The sequence below is a fragment of the Danio rerio genome, chromosome 2 (genome assembly GCF_049306965.1).
Source record: "Danio rerio strain Tuebingen ecotype United States chromosome 2, GRCz12tu, whole genome shotgun sequence".
In the NCBI taxonomy this organism is placed as follows: Eukaryota; Metazoa; Chordata; class Actinopteri; order Cypriniformes; family Danionidae; genus Danio; species Danio rerio.
In genome coordinates, this window is record NC_133177.1 from 25,388,903 (window position 1) to 25,408,653 (window position 19,751).

The following is a 19,751-nucleotide window of genomic DNA, read 5'->3' on the forward strand; positions in this document are numbered from 1 at the left end:
CAGACGCAGCTAAACCGAAAAGTAATTTCATCAAAATGTGAGTCACATTATTCACATTTTAGGCTGTTGTCAATCTCGTTAATTTTGTTATGCATAATAAATGCATAAACGAATGCATTTATGCATTTATTATGCATAACAATAATCTTATCTATAAGAATTAAAAGGCCATAAGAAAATAAGATTTCAACTTAATCTTGAGCTTGTAAACAGAATTTAAAGCTTTTGATTAAAGGAAGGTTATTACAAAGTTTTGTCTATATAAAAAAATACTATAGTAATTTATAGTAAATAATATAGATTTTCGAACCATATAGTAAAGTACTTAAATTAACTGTTGTGGTAGTTTTATAATTGCTGTGATAATACAAATACTAAAGTAATAAAAACATTACCCACTATGGGACTGTTTTACAAAGAAATAAAAATAAAAACACTGTAGAATACTTTAGTTTTTAACTAGAGTAAACTGGTGTATTCATTCATTTTTCTTCAGTTTAATCACTATTTTAGAGTTTGCCACAGCAAAATGATATGCCAACCATTTCAGCATACGTTTTATGCAGCAGATGCCCTTCCAGCCGCAACCCAGTACTGGGAAAAATCCATACATTCAACAATCACTTCACTAAGCAACAGTAAATGTAAGGATATATATATATATATATATATATATATATATATATATATATACATATATATATATATATATATATATATATATATATATATATATATATATATATATATATATATATATATATTCTCCATAAATAAAAAAAAGAATGATCACAAAACAATAAAAATGATAAATTGTTTCCTCTCTTAACTGATTTGTTGCTTTTGACAACAGCATCTGTTGGCTGAATAAACATAAATTCCCCATGCCTATTCATGTCTGTACATTCGCACATGCACTATGACCCCCTCACTGAGCCATAAAAGGAAAACAGCCAGAGATTACAGAAAAAAAACTATAACCTTGAAGCAGCAATGCTAATGTAGAGATAAAAGGACAGTTGCTTTCTGCAACCTGCAAAAACTATGCTAAATCAGGCAAAAGGGCCTACTATACTTATTTATTTGTACATTTATTTGTATATTTATTCATCCCATTAGGTTTTAGAATATGTAACGAGTACAGGGAAATCATACTCAAGCAGAAGAACCATTACATACCAAATATGTAATTCACGGTATCTGTTCTACAGTAAATATTACCCAAAGTTTGAGTAAAAAAAAGTGTAGTGAGTTTTAAGCTGTAACAGCCAGGCCAGGTTCTCCCCGCTAACAGTACCCCAATCACTCTGATCACCATCACCTGAGTTTTGATTAGTCCCGCACCTGCACATTATCAGCCATTCACTCCAGCCCCATAAATACCTGCACTTCAGCTCACTCAGGGTCCAGTCTCGTGGATATACAGATTCAGAAGGACTACGCTCATGGTAAATGATGTCTAGCTTTTCCTGAAAATTACTTACCTGTCTCGTTCGTCTCCTTCCTAGCGTGATTCCCTCCTGGTTTGGTGCCTGCCTCACGATCCCTTCGTGAACCTAGTTCCACCATTTGTTTCGGTCCCTCCATAACATCCGATCCACATCTCCATTGCCAAGCTGCATTAGACTCTTGTCAATTATAAAATTTAATCCGCCACTGATTTCAATAAACTGCATTACTCACAGTTCTGGTCTCAGTCCTCCTTCTGTGACCGATTATATAGTTTAGATCCCTGACTACATCTCCTGACATTAATATTTAGTAATTTGGCAGATGCCTTATCCAAAGCATCTTAAAATTGAGGAGACATTTAGCAAATCAACATGAAGGGGCAGTACCCACAGGAAGTGCTAATTATACAAAAAAAAATGATAGTGCTAAGAAAATTAAATGCTACAGTAAAGGATTTATTTTATTTTTTAATTTTTTTTGTCAAGCACACTCACCTGTATAGGGCACATTCTGTTTGGGTTGTTGTGTGTTAAGGGGGATTGGGGGACAGGTGGTCCTGGTTGTACTCACAGGGGTTCAGGTGATCTCTGAAGAGATGGGTCTTTATTCGTTGTTTGAATGATGAATCCATATGGGAATGTGAAGATTATTCCAACAGCATGGAACATTGAATGAAAAGGCTTTGGAAAGTGACTTATACAGTAGCCTCTTTGCGGTAGTACCACAAGACGGTGCTTGCTCCTGGAGGTGATGTAGACCTTCAGGAGCAAATGGAGGTGATAGGGTGCAGTGCCGATGGCTGTTCTGTAAGAAAGCATCAATGATTTGAAATTGATCTGAGCTTCGACTGGTAACCAATGCAGAGAGATAATTAGAGGTGTTACATGAGCTCTCTTTGGCTCATTGAAGACCAGATGAGCTTAAGGGTGAAGGGTGCAGGATGGGTGTTCAACTAAAAGAGCATTCAATAGTCCAGCCTTAAAATGACAAGGGCTTGGACTAAAAGTTGCATAGCATCATCTGTTAAGAAGGGTCTGATTTTGCATGATCAAGCTGTGTTCGCAATGTGCTCTTTGAAGGACAGCTGCAGGATCACCCCAAGATTCCTTACCAAATTACATAGCGTGACAGAAGACGATTCTAATTGGATTGAGAAATTGTGTTGAGTGCGTGGAGTTGTGGCTGAATGTCCTGCAGTTTGACACTGCATACCAAGCATGTGAAAACATAGAATGCCCTTTGTTAATGTAGTGTTAGTGTTTACAGAGGTCAGAAATAAAGCCCTCTCTGTACCTGTAGAGATGGATGATCCTCAGTGCTGCATCCTGCGTCTGTTTCTGTGCAGCTGCTGATGTCTCTGGAACAGTGCCGGATCAGGCCACCTCATCTTCTTTTTGTGACAAATTTCAGCATTAAACCTCCATGTAACCTACAGTGCTTCAAAATCATAGAACAGGAAGAGCTAGATAAAATTATAAATAGCTCTAAACCAGCTACGTGTATGCTGGACTCAATTCCAACAAAATTACTGAAAGAGCTGCTACCTGCTATAGGAGAACCTCTTCTTAACATTATCAACTCTTCTTTATCTATAGGCCATGTTCCAAACTCTTACAAGCTAGCTGTTATTAAGCCTATTATTAAGAAACCGCAACTGGACCCCAACAACTTAGTTAACTATAGGCCTATTTCAAATCTTCCATGTATGTCTAAAATACTAGAAAAAGTTGTTTCTACTCAATTATGCTCTTTTCTGCAGTTGAACAATATTTTTGAAGTGTTTCAGTCAGGTTTCAGGGCTCATCACAGTACAGAAACTGCATTAGTGAAAATAACCAATGATTTACTCTTAGCTGCTGACCGAGGGTGCGTCTCGCTATTAGTTTTACTCGATCTTAGTGTGGCATTTGACACCATTGACCACAATATCCTCATAAATCACTTAAAGTCTACAGGTGTCCAGGGACAGGCTCTACAATGGTTTAAGTCATACTTAACTGACCGTTACCAGTTTGTGAATATTAATGGACAGCCTTCACAAGTCAGCCCAGTAAAGTATGGGGTGCCTCAAGGATCACTTTTAGCCCTTTTACTGTTTACAATTTACATGCTACCTCTGTGAGACATTATTAGAAGACATGGGATCAGATTTCACTGCTATGCAGATGATACTCAATTATATATTTCAACTAAACCTGACGAGACGTCTGAACTGTCTAAACTAACTGAGTGTATCAAAGACATTAAAGACTGGATGACCAACAATTTTCTTCTCTTAAACTCCGACAAAAAAAAAAAAAAAGATTACTTATTGGGCCTAAATCTTGTACACAGCAGATCTCGCAACTCAATCTACAATTAGAGGGATACAAAGTTAGCTTTAGCTCTACTATAAAAGATCTGGGTGTCATATAAGACAGCAATCTAACTTTTGAAAATCATATATCCCATGTTACAAAAACTGCCTTCTTTCATCTGAGAAATATCGCTAAATTACGAAATATGCCATCCATCTCAGATGCAGAAAAGCTAGTCCATGCTTTTATGACTTCGAGGCTTGATTACTGTAATGCTCTATTTGCTGGCTGCCCAGCATCCTCTATTAACAAACTTCAGCTAGTACAAAATGCAGCAGCCAGAGTTCTTACCAGGTCTAGAAAATATGATCATATCACCCCAATTTTATCCTCCTTACACTGGCTGCCTGTTAAGTTTCGTATTGAATTTAAAATATTACTTCTCACCAGCAACGCGCGTGGCTGTGCATTCATACTTCTGCGCGCTGTCTCTGTTGGTCTGCATTAACACTTCCGAAACTCTAGTTGGCAGTCAGGTGTAAATGTTCCTCTGTGTCGAGTTTCTTCGCTGCTTTTCCTGAACACTTCCGGGATGTACAAGTGGCTCAAACTCGCTCATTTTGAGGCAGGAACCAGCGGACGTGCAGCAACTTTAACTATGAGGTAAACACAAAACAAAACTTTCCATCCAGAGCTCCTTCACGGGACTCCACACTTGTAAACAATCGCTACATTAGGTTCGCGCCATTCGTGCAGCTCTCGGTCCCACCCTGACTCGTCAGTGCTACCAAGCCGACCAATCACAGAGCTTACGCTACGCGTTGTTGCGACGTGTAGTTACATTTTTTGAGAGGTACACGTCAGTGACGGCGATGGCCACGGCGAAGAGCTATGCGTCAGCGCCGTAGCATACACCGGTGTTTGACGCAGAAGTATAAATCAGCCTTTACGAAGGGAAAAAAAAATTATGTCACTTGTTTGTTTTTGCGTTCGTCTTCGGCATAAAATTAATTTTAAAAATGTATTTAACAACATCTTATCGATATATATTTTATTTACATTCAGTTTATGTTAATATTATTAAATAAATGTTTTTTTTTTTTTTTTTGAGAAACTCAGATGGTGCCCTCCTTTGGAGTTGAGGCCCTACACAGCCTGGGTACTCTGCGTATAGGGAGCTCCGGTACTGAGAACAACTTCTTAGCCACTCTAAGTAGAATCTGTTGTAAAGTAGACTGCTGATTGAAGGAAAGTATGGATACAGCACTAAATATATACTCAAAAAAAGTTAAAGTACACATTTTTTAAGTACTTGGTGAAGTACACTGTGGAGAGGTAAGCATGATCGAACACCCAATAAGGGGGGGGAGCATGCTAGGAGCCCGGCGGCTAATCAGCAGGTCAATCAGAAATGATAAATAACACCTGTCTTTCTAGTGATTGGGCCGGAGAGACTCCCTTCTTAAGGAGAACGGGAGGAGCAGTCGGGAGAGGAGAGAGCACACACACACACACACAGCTTCACGTGTGGTGGCTAGAATTTGAAAATAAAAAGATTTACTTACCGGAATCGCCGACCCTGTCTTCTTCTTCCCCCAACAACAACGAACATTATTACAGTGGTGCCGAAGCCCGGGAAGAAGAAGAAACTTCGCTGCCAGAATGTCTACTCCGTCTACTAACCCATGTGCGGAAGTCATCCAGGCGCTCGCGGTTCTCCATCAGGAACAACATCATGCGCTGGTGGAGTTGAAGAAAGAACTAGAACATCGTTTCCAAGTCCTCATGGAGGCCCAACGGGAGGACCTCAAGGTAATCCGGAGTCTGCTGACCCAGGAGATCCAGCCCGCTTCAATATCTATCACGCTACAGAAAATGGCGCTGGAGGATGACCCGGAAGTTTTCCTGGATCTTTTCAAAAAGATGGATGAGGCGTGTTGCTGGCCCCGGGCTGAGTGGCCGGTACGAGTCATCCCGTTGCTCTCGGGTGAAGCCCAGATCGCCGCACAGCAGCTAGCCAGAATCTCCTGGAGTATGCTCACTTAAAGCGAGCCATTATCCAGCGGGCCGGCCATAACCCGGAGGAACAGCGGCAGCGGTTTCGCTCAATGGAGCTCGTTGAAAACGGCTGGCCCTTTGTGTTTGCCCAGCAGCTCCGTGACGCCTGCCGCAGATGGCTGATGAAGGATGGCCAAACCACAGCCCAACTGGTGGATGCCGTGGTACTGGAACAATTCATCACCCGCCTCCCCTCCCGAACATCGGAGTGGGTCCAGTGCCACCGGCCAAACGATCTGGAGACGGCCATCCGGCTGATGGAGGATCACCTGGTGGCGAAGCCCAGGGTCGGCAAAAGAACCTCTTCTCTCTCTCTCTCTCTCTCTCTCTCTCTTCCCCCCCTCTCTCTCTCTCTCCTCCTGTTCCCAGGCCCAGACTGCGGGGACCGCCTATACCAGCACCCAGACGGCGGTGCACAGAGGCGGATCCGCTGAACGTCCCAAGAGGGGTAGGGCCCTATCTGGACAGAGGGGTGGAGCCACGACCCCTGGCGGTTCCCCAGACATTGACAGGTCTCTCTCCGGTCCAATCGGTTGATCCTGCTGGCCCAGGGGGTATAGTGAGAAAGTCTGGGCCGAGGTATTGGCGCCGCGGACACGAGGATAGAGCACCAAAAGTTTGCTCCGTGAAGGAGGTGAATGCACTGATTCGCGTTCCCGCCACGCCAATCGTTGCCCCTGGTCGCGACGGGCTATACCGGATACCTGTGAGTATAAAAGGGGGTACATATCAAGCTTTGGTGGATTCGGGGTGTAACCAAACCTCCATCCACCAAAGCTTGCTTCAAAACCCGGCATTGGATACGAGCTGCAAAGTAAGGGTAAGGTGTGTGCACGGGGATGTAATTCGCTACCCGCTAACGGCAATAGATATTCAATTTCGGGGGAAAAAGCATAGCGTAGAGGTAGCAGTTAACCCGCACCTCAAACACTCGCTAATTCTGGGAACTAATTGGCCTGGATTTATTAGATTATTGGGATTCTTATGTGCGGGTGTTTCTTGGAAGAAGAAATCGCCGGATAGGGGGCGTGTCGCCCAGCTGGGGGAATCCCAGGCGGTGACGTCGCGCACTGACTCAGGGGAAGGGCTGGGAATTTCCCGGTGTAAGGACTTTCCCCTGGAGCAGTCGCGTGATGACACGCTAAAACATGCACTCGAAAGGGTGCAGGTTATTGATGGGAAAATCCTCCAGCCTGATCGACCCTTCTCCTATCCGTATTTTGCGGTTATTAATGATAGGGTGTATCGAGTGACCCAAGACACTCAGACAAAAGAAGATACAACCCAGCTATTAGTACCAAAGAGCCGCCGGGAAATGCTTTTTCAGGCGGCTCAATCTAATCCTATGGCTGGACATATAGGTCAGGCGGCCACATTAAATCCCCTCAAGACCCGATTCTTTTGGCCGGGCATTCACGGTGACGTCAGCAGATGGTGCGCTGCGTGCCGTGAATGTCAGCTGGTAAATCCACCGGCCACCCCAAAAGCGCCATTGTGCCCTTTACCAATTATGGAGATCCCCTTCGAGAGAATTGGTATGGATCTCATCGGGCCATTAGAGCAATCCGCACGCGGGCACCGGTTTGCATTAGTTCTGGTGGATTATACAACCCGATACCCGGAAGCAGTCGCGCTCTGTAACATCTCAGCAAAGAGCGTTGCGGAGGTGCTGTTTCGTATAATCTCCCGAGTGGGAATCCCCAAGGAGATTCTCACTGATCAAGGCACCGCGTTCATGTCACGCACGATGCGTGAGCTTTACGGATTATTGGGCATTAAATCTGTTCGCACCAGCGTCTATCACCCACAAACAGACGGGCTGGTGGAAAGATTTAATCGCTTAAATCAATGATCCGTAAATTCGTTCACGAGGACGCGAAAAATTGGGATAAATGGTTGGTGCCTTTATTATTTGCTGTGCGGGAGGTTCCCCAAGCCTCCAAGGGGGTTTTCCCCTTCGAGCTTCTCTACGCCAGACAGCCTAGAGGGGTTTTGGATATTGTTAGAGAGGCTTGGGAGGACGAGCCTTCTAAAAGTAAAAATGAAATTCAATATATCCTGGACCTTAGAGCAAAACTCCACACACTGGGGCAGCTCTCTACAGAGAATTTGCTCAAGGCCCAGGATGACCAACACCGGCGATATGATAAGGGCACTAAACTCCGTAAATTTTCACAGGGAGATAAAGTACTTGTACTGCTACCCACTTCAGCTCTAAATTACTCGCCAAGTGGCAAGGGCCGCTTGTGGTCACAAGACGAGTCAGTGATCTCGATTACGAGGTGGTTCGTTCGGATAGGACTGACTCGCGTCAGATTTATCACGTTAATCTGCTTAAGTAGTGGAGGGAGCCGGAGGAAACGGCCGAGCATTCTGGTCACTGGGGGTGATCATCTCTCACCGAGCCAGCTCCTCGACATCCGGCACCTCCAACGTGAGTACTCTGACGTGTTTTTGCCCTGCCCGGTCGTACTAACCTGATCCAGCACCATATCGAGACTGAACCAGGCGTGGTTGTTAGGACCCAGCCATATCGCCTATCTGAACACAAGAAAAAAGTGATTCAGGACGAATTGAGTAATATGTTGAAAATGGGAGTAGTAGAAGAATCCCACAGAGACTGGGCCAGCCCGATTGTCTTGGTACATAAGACCAACGGCTCGGTCCGGTTCTGTGTGGATTATCGCAAGGTGAAGGCTGTGTCGAAATTCAACGCTTATCCAATGCCGCGTATTGACGAGTTGCTCGACCGGTTGGGTGCTGCTCGATATTACTCGACATTGGATTTAACAGCCTTCACTACGCCATTTGGATTACACCAATTTGAGACACTTACGTTCGGGCTGTTCGGGGCACCGGCGATATTTCAGCATCTGATGGACAAAATACTCGGCCCTCACACAGTGTAGTGGTTTCTTGGTTTTTCTCTTCCTAAATCAAACTCAGTCTGGAGGTTATGAATATCAGAAGAGTATACTTTATTGTCGACAACAAAGGAGAACTTTCAGGAGACCCCCAGTAGCATCTCTATCTGAAAAATTCTGTCTAACTCAAATTCTAGCCTGCTTAAATACTCTGTTCCCCTTCGGTTGGGGAACTTCAGTGCCATAAGTGGATGAAATCCACGATGGGAGGATTCGGATCAGAAGCAGCTTGTCTGGAGAGTATTGAATGGGCCAATGAATGAATTAATTGGCAGCGTAAGCTTGCGCAGGTGTGCGGCATAGGCAATTAGCCCAGCATATAAGCGCACCTGAGGCCAGCAGACGCTATCCTTTTCGCTTCAGATCCTTTCTGAGTGAGTCGATGAGGGTTCCTCTTGCTGTTCAAGCACTTCAGAGCGAACGAGTGTGTCTCCCGGTCCAGAGTGGGTCTTCGCGGTGGCAGACGGTCGAGCTGGGTTTCTCCCTTGCCTGCGGTTCTTTGGGTCCGGTCCTCCAGAGCGGTGCGTATTGTTGCAGCTTTCCTAAAAGAGCAACACAGTCGTGCAGCACATCCTTTTCAGGATGGCACTTTGACTGTGCGTTTCTGGATGCGGGGGTTTCCTGGCTCCGGATGATGGACACGATCACTGCATTGCATGTTTGGGGGTCCAGCATGTTAATGCGGTGCTCGAGGGCGGTTCATGTCGTCATTGCGATGCCATGACCGTTGCACAGCTAAGATCGCGGCCAACTTTCGCAAGAGAGCGAGCCACCCCAGTTGCCTCCTGTTCAAAGCAGCGGGCGCTCGGGCAGATCTGAGGGTTTCAGCGGGAGATAATCCGCCGCCCACGGGCTCGCGGACCTCTTGACCTCTTGCTCCTCACGGCGCTCCATCCAAGCTTCGGGTAGTGGGAGTGATCCGTCAAACCAGATGGTACCTCTCACACTCGCTGACACCGGAGATCAGATGTCCTCCGCGGCATCGGAGGGTGGGCTTTCATTGTCCGATGATGATCCAGACCCGCTCGCCCCCTTCGGGCTGGTGAGCGCTGTCACTACGGATCCTGAAACGGACATGTTAGCCGTGCTTTCCCGGGCTGCTTCGGCCGTGGGTTGGAGATGGTTTATCCCCCAGCTCCGCGGCCGGACCGACTAGAGGGGCGTTCCCTTCTTCCCGGAGGTGCACAGTAGGCTCACGCTGTCTTGTAAAGCACTTTTTTCTGCTCGTGCTGCGTGTCCCTCCACCCTAACCACTCTTGACGGTCGAACAGCCAAGGGCTATGTGGCGATTCCTCAGGTTGAGTGCACGATGGCGGTAAATCCGCGCGGCGCCTCTTCTTGGCGGGGTCTACCTCGTCTCCCATCCAAAGCCTGTAAGTTATCTACCTCCCTCGGAGCTAGAGCTTACATAGCTGCGGGCCAGGCTGCTTCCGCCTTGCATGCGATAGCCACCTACCAGCGCTACCAAGCGCAGGCGCTGGCCGAGCTGCACGAGGGTGGGTCCAACCCAGGCTTACGAGCTTCGAACCGCCGCCGACTTAGCTCTTCGGATTACTGAGTCCGCTGCGTGTGCGTTGGGGAGGACGATGTCCACATTAGTGGTCCAGGAGCGCCACCCCTGGCTGATATGCGCAAAGTCGGCAAAGTCCGCTTTCTTGACTTCCCCATATCCCCAGCCAGGTTCGGCGACACTCTCTGTGAATTCACCCAGGAATTCAAGGCGGTGAGAGAGCAGTTGGTGGGTGATGTCTTATCGGCGGTCCGTAGCCCGCTCCGCCCGCCGTGCCATTCATACCTGCTCCTCGCCGAAGGCGCCCGCCTACGAGAGCTGCTCCGCCCCCGCACACGCCTCCGGCGAAGCGAGCGCGTCGGGCACCTCGGAAGCAGGCAGCCCCCCTGCCCAGAACGCCGCTAAGTCCGGCAACGGACCGCGAAGCGCCCCTGGGACAGGCCATCTGGAGAAGAGGGAACTTGCTCTTTCCCCGCTGGAGGGCGGGGCCCCATTTCCAACGGCACTTTTTACTGCCATGAAAATATCATGAGAGATCACTTTTCCACTTCCCCGGATGTGACAGCCAGAAATCTGCCAGTCTGGGACGCTATGCTTTCTAGCTTGCAGATTCGGTGCGTTTTGCCAGTGGCTCACGAGCGCTGGGAGGACGGTCTCCTTTCTCCCACCCTTCGAGCCTCCCCTCCGGAGCTCGGGTACGGAGTGAGAGCAAATATCTCACCTCCAGCTCTTCCGCGGGACCCTCGTGCTTCCCGGATCAGCACACCCACTCCGCGCTGCCCCACCGCTGGTACGTCAGCGATTGTAGCGATGACTCCATTAGCGAGGGCTCTGCCTGCCTGGTTAGCGCGGGCCAGCCCCTCGCGGTGGCTCATACGCACAATCAGACTCGGTTACGCGATTCAGTTCGCGAAACGGCCCCCCAAGTTTACGGGCGTGTATTTCTCCAGGGTCAACCCCCTGTCCGCCCCTGTCTTGCGAGAGGAGATTGCTGCCCTCCTGGCGAAGGGTGCAATCGAGCCGGTTCCTCCAGCCGAGATGGAGAGTGGGTTTTACAGCCCATACTTCATCGTACCCAAAAAGAGCGGTGGGTCACGGCCAATCCTAGATCTGCGCGTTTTGAACCGCTGTCTGCACAAGCTGCCGTTCAGAATGCTCACGCAGAGGCGCATTCTCCAATGCGTTCGTCCTCGGGATTGGTTTGCAGCCATAGACCTGAAGGACGCGTATTTCCATGTCTCCATTCTTCCACGCCACCGCCAATTTCTGCGGTTTGCGTTCGAGGGTCGAGCGTGGCAGTACAAGGTCCTCCCCTTCGGGCTCTCTCTGTCTCCGCGGGTCTTCACCAAACTCGCGGAGGGTGCCCTAGCGCCCCTTCGGCTCGCGGGCATTCGCATACTCAGTTATCTCGACGACTGGCTGATTTTAGCCCACTCGCGGGAGCAATTGATTATGCACAGGGACGAGGTGCTTCGGCATCTCCGCCTACTGGGGCTTCAGGTCAACCGAGAAAAGAGCAAACTCGCCCCCGTGCAGAGGATTTCTTTTCTCGGGATGGAGCTGGACTCGATCACCATGGTAGCGCACCTCTCCGAGGAACGCGCTCGCCTGTTGCTGAACTGTCTGAGGGAGCTCGACAGCAAACTAGTGGTCCCACTGAAGTTCTTTCAGAGGCTCCTGGGGCATATGGCATCCGCAGCCGCCGTCACGCCGCTCGGGTTGCTCCATATGAGACCACTTCAGCACTGGCTTCACGATCGGGTCCCCAGACGCGCATGGCACGCGGGCACACACCGGGTCTCGGTTACTGCGCTGTGTTGCCGCGCCCTCAGCCCTTGGAACGACCCCTCGTTCCTACAGGCCGGTGTGCCTCTAGGACAGGCGTCCAGCCATGTTGTTGTTTCAACAGACGCTTCCAACACGGGTTGGGGGGCCGTGTGTCGCGGGCATGCGGCTGCGGGCCTCTGGAAGGGTGCCCAGCTGCATTGGCATATTAATCGCCTAGAGCTGTTGGCAGTGTTCCTCGCTCTCCACCGCTTTTTACCGGTGCTGGAGCGGCAACACGTGCTGGTCAGGACGGACAGTACGGCGGCGGCGGCGGCGTATATCAACCGCATGGGGGGTATGCGCTCTCGCCGCATGTCTCAGCTCGCCCGCCGTCTGCTCCTCTGGAGTCACCCGCGGCTGAAATCGCTGCGCGCCATTCACGTCCCAGGCACGCTCAATCGTGCAGCCGATGCGCTCTCACGACAGCTGTTACGCCCTGGAGAATGGAGACTCCACCCCGAGTCTGTTCAGCTGATATGGGCGCGATTCGGGGAGGCCCAGATCGATCTGTTTGCTTCCCCCGAGAACGCTCACTGCCAGTTGTTTTTTTCCCTGACCGAGGGCTCTCTCGGCACGGATGCACTGGCCCACAGCTGGCCTCGGGGCATGCGCAAGTATGCGTTTCCCCCAGTGAGCCTGCTCGCGCAGTTTCTGTGCAAGGTCAGGGAGGACGAGGAACAGGTTCTGCTAGTTGCGCCCCTTTGGCCCAACCGGACCTGGATATCAGAGCTCTCACTCCTCGCGACGGCCCTCCCCTGGCGGATCCCTTTGAGAGAGGACCTACTCTCTCAGGGACAGGGCACCATCTGGCACCCTCGCCCCGATCTTTGGAACCTCCACGTGTGGTCCCTAGACGCGAGGAAGACTTAGGTAACCTACCGACTGCGGTGGTTAATACCATCACTCAGGCTAGAGCCCCCTCCACGAGGCGCGCCTACGCCCTGAAGTGGAGTCTATTCACTGAATGGTGCGTCTCTCGCAGAGAAGACCCCCGAAATTGCCAGATTAGTGTTGTGCTCTCTTTCCTTCAAGAGAAGTTGGACAGCAGGCTGTCGCCCTCCACTCTCAAGGTTTACGTGGCCGCCATCTCCGCTTATCATAGCGCGGTAGCTGGCGGCACCGTGGGAAAGCATAACCTGGTCATCCAGTTCCTTAGGGGTGCTAGGCGAATTAATCCATCTCGCCCCCCTCTCATGCCCTCTTGGGATCTCGCCCTCGTTCTCACGAGTCTGCGATCCGATCCCTTTGAGCCACTCGAATCAGTATCTCTAAGATTTCTGTCCCTGAAGACAGCTCTGCTGGTTGCGTTGGCCTCCATCAAGAGGGTCGGGGACCTGGAGGCATTTTCGGTCAGTGACTCGTGCCTGGAATTCGGGCCGGATTACTCTCACGTTATCCTGAGACCCCGCCCCGGTTATGTGCCCAAGGTTCCTACCACCCCCTTTAGAGATCAGGTAGTGAACCTGCAAGCGCTGCCCCCGGAGGAGGCAGACCCAGCCCTTTCTTTACTTTGTCCAGTTCGCGCTCTGCGCATTTATGTGGACCGTACTCAGAATTTTAGATCATCTGAGCAGCTCTTTGTCTGTTATGGCGGTCGGCAGCAGGGAAGTGCCGTATCGAAACAAAGATTATCCCACTGGATTGTGGATGCCATTTCACTCGCTTATTCGAGTCAAGGGTCAGCCGTGTCCCCCGGGAGTACGTGCACACTCCACTCGGAGCGTTGCATCCTCTTGGGCGCGTGCACGCGGCGCCTCTCTAACAGACATCTGTAGAGCTGCGGGCTGGGCGACACCCAACACATTTGCAAGGTTTTACAATCTGCGAGTGGAGCCGGTTTCCTCAAGGGTATTAGGTAACCCTTTGGTGATTGAGGAGACAACTCGGTAGGGTGTTGAAACACGCTTGCTGCGCCATTCTCCCTAACACGGAGGTACGTGCGCCTTTTTTATCTGTCAGTAAAGTTCCCCGTCAGGTGAGCCCTGCAGATTCCTCCGTGGCCCCCAGCACTGACTCAGCGGAGGAGTCACTTGCTGGCCCACTACGTTGTAGGTCTGCCCGCTGGTCAGCCCGCGTTTTGGGTATAGGTGCCTGCTATGCGTGATCCCCACTAGGCGATCCCATATGCTTATTCCGCCACGGTTAAGTCCCCCCCCTGGGCGGACCCGTGTCTTCCCTCTCCGCTAACCACTCTTTGCTATGCGTACTCCCCCTTTTTAGGGCTAGTCCATAGGTAAATTCTGCCATCTATCCCCCCCTTGGGTAACGGATGGCCTCCGCAGCGTCCTCCCTATCGGGATTGCACGCTTCCCAACGTACTGTCGTATTTCCTAGAATTATCTAGATGCTCACGACTTCCCAAAAAATATATCTAAATCCGTAAAACTTCTGTTGAAGTAGGATAAATTAGGGCCAGGGACACGTTGGAGGACCGCGCCCCCCATGATGTGGGTGCGTCACGCTTGCTTGACTATCTCCTCATCGGGGGTGTTGGTAAGGTGCAGTCATTATGGCGCTTTCCATACTTCTCCCATCGTGGATTTCATCCACTTATGGCACTGAAGTTCCCCAACCGAAGGGGAACGTTCGAGGTTACAGAAGTAACCCTTCGTTCCCTGAGGAGGGGAACGGAAGTGCCATACTCCGTCGCCATAATGACTGTCCCTTAGCTGTTTGAAAGGATCTTCAGCTTAAAAGGATAGCGTCTGCTGGCTTCAGGTGCGCTTATATGCTGGGCTAATTGCCTATGCCGCACACCTGCGCAAGCTTACGCTGCCAATTAATTCATTCATTGGCTCGTTCAATACTCTCCAGACAAGCGGCTTCTGATCCGAATCCTCCCATTGTGGATTTCATCCACTTATGGCACTTCCGTTCCCCTCCTCGGGGAACGAAGGGTTACTTCTGTAACCTCGAACGTTTTTTCCTTTGTTGTACATATGTCACACAAGATCCCTCCTAGTTTAACCCTTGACTCCAAATTCCACCTCTGTCATCTGTTTTTCCCTTATTTCTACATATATCACACAAGACCCCCCTAGTTTAACCCTTGACCCCAAATTCCACCTAGGTTAACCATTCTAATGGTATTCCTCTAATGGTATGTATGTCTACAAGCAGATTATACACATACAATTTGAATATATAGATTAACTTCACATTTTAAAGAATATAAAATCCACTTCAACAGCATATGCCGCTGCTTATCTAGATGATATGATAATTTACAGTAATGACTGGCAGCGGCATATGCAACATCTGAGGGCGGTATTGTTGGCGCTGAGACGGGCTGGGCTCACGGCCAACCCACGGAAGTGCGCAATTGGGCGAGTGGAGGTAAGGTATCTGGGCTTCAACTTAGGTCAAGGGCAGGTGCAACCCCAAATTGATGACTTTGCGGGGGGGCACTATTGCACGCTCCTGACTTTGCTCTCCCCTTTGTTTTACAGACGGACGCATCCGATCGGGGACTGGGGGCGGTTCTCTCGCAGAAGGTGGCGGGAGTGGAACGGCCGGTGCTGTACATTAGCCGCAAACTCAGCAAGAGTAGGCTAAGTATAAGTGGGGGTATGTGGAGAGGTAAGCATGATCGAACACCCAATAAGGGGGGAGAGCATGCTAGGAGCCCGGCGGCTAATTAGCAGGTCAATCAGAAATGGTAAATAACACCTGTCTTTAGTGATTGGGCCGGAGAGACTCCCTTCTTAAGGAGAACGGGAGGAGCAGTTGGGAGAGGAGAGAGCACACACACACACACAGCTTCACGTGTGGTGGCTAGAATTTGAAAATAAAAAGATTTACTTACCTGAATCGCCGACCCTGTCTTCTTCCCCCAACAACAACAAACATTATTACATACACCAAAATCAGAAAAAGTTGGGACAGTATGGAAGACGCTAAAAAAAAAGTACATTTCAAAGCAATTTCCAGATTGATTACAGAAAATATAACAACAAAATATTTTATGTTTTGTCCGGTCAACTTCACTTAATTTGTACATATACACCCTTTCCTGTTATTAAAGAAGCAGTTTAGGACTAGTAATCAGGTAAACTGGTTAAATAATAAAGATGTGATTTGAAACTGGTGATGTAAACAGGTGATTGTAATTATAATTTGATACAAAAGCAGCATCTAAGAAAGGTTTTAGGAGCAAAGATGGGCCAAGGCTCGCCAGTTTGCCAACAAATACATGAGAAAAGTATTGACATTTTTAAAAACAATGTTCCTAAAAGAAAGAAAGGAAGATATTTGAATATGTAACCTTCACAGAATTACAATGTGTACTGTGGTCAGATTAATTAGTATATCAGCTATTTTAACAGAAAAATTTGGACACTGTGTGCTGTGGACCAGAGAAGAAAATGATCATCTAGACTGTAACCAGCAACAAGTCCAAAAGTCAGGGTATGTCATGGACAAGTGTCCTTGGCAAAGGTAACTTGTACTTCTGTGATGGCACTATTAATGCTGAAAAGTACGGGGAAATTTTGGAGCACAACATGTTTCCTTCTTTTCCAGGAATGCCAATGCATAGTTCAACAAGACAATGCAAAACCACATTCTACACGCATTACAAAGTCCTGGCTGCAGAACAAGAGGATACAGGTACTTAACTGGCCTGTCTGCAGTCCCGACATAAATTTTCTTAGAAAGCTTTATTGATTCTCCTGTGGTTTAAGTGAAGTCTGAGCATGAGTGATTCAACCTCAGATGACATTAGTTTTAAGATTTAAGAGGAAGATGGATAGGGGGTAATGTTAATATTCCCAACCTCATATGACAGCAGGGATTATGTATTTACAGTTGAAATAGATTTATGATGCACAGTTGCATGGTGCTATCAGGCAGATTTTGATTGATGTGTTGTTTATAGCCTAAAAACAAACCATCCAATAATTTCTTAAATAACAGTAAAGAGTTACATAATTATTAGTTATATAACTTCCAGGGATGCCCATGCATATTTCAACAAGACAATGCAAAACAATATTCTACACACATTACAAAGTGCTGGCTGCAGAGAAGGGGGATACAGGTATTTAACTGGCTTGTCTGCAGTCCCAACCTGTCTCTAATAGAGAATGTGTGGTTCAATTTGAAGCGGAAAATGCATCAATAAAGACCCTGTACTGTTGTTGACCTTAAGACTTGTTTGCAGGAAGAATGAGACAAAATTACACCTATAACACTTCATCACTTGGTGTCTTATGTATGTCTTTTAAGTGTTGAATCAAAATTAAAATATGTGTTTATTAAAAAAAAAGAAAAACTAAAAAACTCATGAGAAACATATTAAATAATGTTTGTTGTTTTGTCTGCAATAAAATACAGGTCAAAGTAAATTTAGCAATCTCTTCTTTTATTTCTATTTGAGTTTTCCATATACTGTCACAACTTTTATTGATTTGAGGTTGTACAATTTCAGATAAAAAAAACTACTGAAGTCTTGCAGTATTTGGAGTATTTGTAACTCATTACTTTACACAAGTAGTTGTGAGTATGTATGTTTTCAGCACCCACAAAGAGCATTAATTATATCTTGTTTAATCCCTAATGTGCAAACTTAAAAACAATCCTTTATCTGTAAAGAACCATATCATGTGTTGTTTAAAGTTAGTTTGCTTTTCAGTTCCATGCACTCAGTGACATGTTAGAAGGACTGTTGGGGAGTTTCTGCCTGAGCATTGATTTTTTTTCCTGGATAGAATTGTACTGTATGTTAAATTCATAATCCAGTAAATACGTCAGAGTATGCCAATATTTGTTTAAACCGCTGTTTGAAATGAGTTTAGACTCATGAATGTAAACCTAAAAATAAAACCTAAATCCAACGTCTAGGCCAGTGTTTCTTGTCCCATCCGTAAAATAAATGTATACACAAGTCCCTTTTCAAACATTCTTTTTTTTTTTTTTTGCAGGGGTGAGGGGTGGTGTTGTCTCATGCCACCAATTCAATTCCCAGACTGCATTTTCTTAGAAAGCTTTATTGATTCTCCTGTGGTTTAAGTGAAGTCTGAACATGAGTGATTCAAACTCAGATGACATTAGTTTTAAGATTTAAGAGCAAGTTGGATATGGGGTGAGGTTAATATTCCAAATCTCTCATGACAGCAGGGATTCTGTATTTACAGTTCAAAAAGATTTATGATGCTTAAATAACTGTAAAGAGTTACATAATTGTTAGTTATATAACTTCTCAACTGGTTTGACATTCAATGACCCATTTTATTTCAGTACACAAACATACAGTATACAGTGCACAGCATAAATAAGAATTGGATCAAAATTAATATTTTTATCAAATTCTCCAGTCTGATCTAATGAGGAAATGCAAGTATTCTACATTTTGTCAGTTTAGTGGTTAATTCTTTAGATACAGAAATGTACAATTTTAAAAAGGAGGCATGGCACCCAACCCTGCCCCCTGAACCCAATTATCTTTGGATAATGAGTAAATTGTATAAATTAGATCATACGAAATCATACGAATTAGCCACTAAACGAAAAAGTTACGAATTGCTGTGAGATAGCATTGATTTCTGAGAGAAACAGATATAGTTTAGTGCAAAAATAGAATGCTTAAGCGTGTGGTCAACTAATATAGTAATAAAAACAGAATGTTTTTAAATTCATATGAGGTGTTTGAAAAAAGAAATTGCAAAGTTGTTTATTTTTTCCTGTTTACTATTACTTTTTATACTATAATAAATAAATTGGGCAGCGGCATGGTGGTTCATCCATTATAGCTGTCACCTCAAAGCAAGAAGGTGACTAGGTCGAGCCCCAGCTGGGTCACTTGGCATTTCTGTGTGAAGTTTCTATGTTCTCCCTGTGTTCGTGTGGGTTTCCTCCAGGTGCTCCGGTTTCCTCTACAGTCCAAAGACTTTCAATATACTTGAATTGAATACGCTAAATTGGCCGTAGTGTATGAGAGTGAATGAGAGAGTGTATGGGTGTTTCCCAGTTATGGCTGGGTTTACTGGGTTGTTGATGGAAGGGCATCTGCTGTGTAAAACATATAATGGGTAAGTTGACAGTTCATTCCTCTGTGGCGACCCTGATATATAAGGGACTAATCCAGAGAAAACTAAATGAATGTGTTGTTTGGGGTGTACTAGTTTCTGTACTTCAATCTTAAGTTATTTTATTAAATTACTTCCAGTTTAGGATTTAGTACAGGCTAATTTAATGTACAGAAATGTAGAGACATTTTATTTAACAGAGCGATCTGTGAGGGGTGTCAGCATTTATGCTGGGTGTTGTATAAACAACAAAGAGCTGTAAAGATGAGTAAAGTGGTATGAACACCAAAGTTTAAGAAATATAAGTTGAATGCAGTTCATTTATTTTGCTCTTTATTTAAGATGAAGTGATTCGTGTGTAGAATTGAAGAATGTGCTGTGAGCACAGTATAACTGCTGTCAGGTTTTTTTTTCGGTAACACTTTACAATAAGGTTCATTAGTTAATGCATTTACTAACATGAACTAATCATGAACAAATCATGTACAGCATTTATTAACCATAATTGAACATTTACTAATGCATTATTAACATTTAAGTCCAAGCTTGTTAACATTAGTTATTGCACCATGGGTTAACATGAACTAACAATGAACTACTGTATTTTCATTAACTAACGTTTATTAACATGAATAAATACTGTAGTAAATGTATTGTT